The sequence below is a fragment of the Theobroma umbraticum genome, unplaced genomic scaffold (genome assembly GCF_002168275.2).
Source record: "Theobroma umbraticum cultivar Fairchild unplaced genomic scaffold, ASM216827v3 scaffold_34.0, whole genome shotgun sequence".
NCBI classification, from domain to species: domain Eukaryota; kingdom Viridiplantae; phylum Streptophyta; class Magnoliopsida; order Malvales; family Malvaceae; genus Theobroma; species Theobroma umbraticum.
Genome location: NW_018397275.1, coordinates 1989323 through 1989824, shown reverse-complemented (window position 1 = coordinate 1989824; position 502 = coordinate 1989323). Strand labels below are relative to the sequence as shown.

At 33.5% G+C, this 502-nt stretch overlaps 1 non-coding gene across 1 annotated transcript; it reads left to right on the top strand.

Annotated features, from left to right (window-relative positions):
- Positions 1 to 87: 87 nt before the first annotated feature.
- Positions 88 to 192, top strand: LOC149526396 (small nucleolar RNA R71). The gene has a single exon (XR_016352076.1). It is a non-coding gene; the product is annotated as a small nucleolar RNA R71 (small nucleolar RNA).
- The last annotated feature ends 310 nt before the right edge of the window (positions 193 to 502 follow it).

The following is a 502-nucleotide window of genomic DNA, read 5'->3' as shown; positions in this document are numbered from 1 at the left end:
TTCTTCCAACAGATTATAAGCATTTACAGTATTTTTATTGACCCAACCAACCAATTGTAGAATGTTTGAACTTGTAACCAATAAGGAATCCTATGATGTGGACATCTTCTCAGTAGTTCTTTAAATCTCTCCTAAGTCATACAAGGATTCGCCATCAAATTGTGTGAATGACGTGATATCATTCCTCATCTTTGCAATCTTGGCAAGCCGAAAGAATTTTGCTTGAAACTTTTGAGCCAAGTTTTCCTATGTAGTAATAGACCCATTGGGCAGTGAATTAAGCTAACAATTTGTTTATCCCTTAAAGAAAATGGAAACAGTCTCAATCTATTAGCATCATCAGTTACTTCATTGTATTTAAAGGTATCATAAATTTCTAAGAAATTCACCAAATTAGAATTAGGATCATCACTGGGTAACCCACCAAACTGGATTGAAGACTAAATCATTTGAATGTAAGCTAGTTTAATTTTGAAATTATTTGCATTGATAGGAGGTCTCC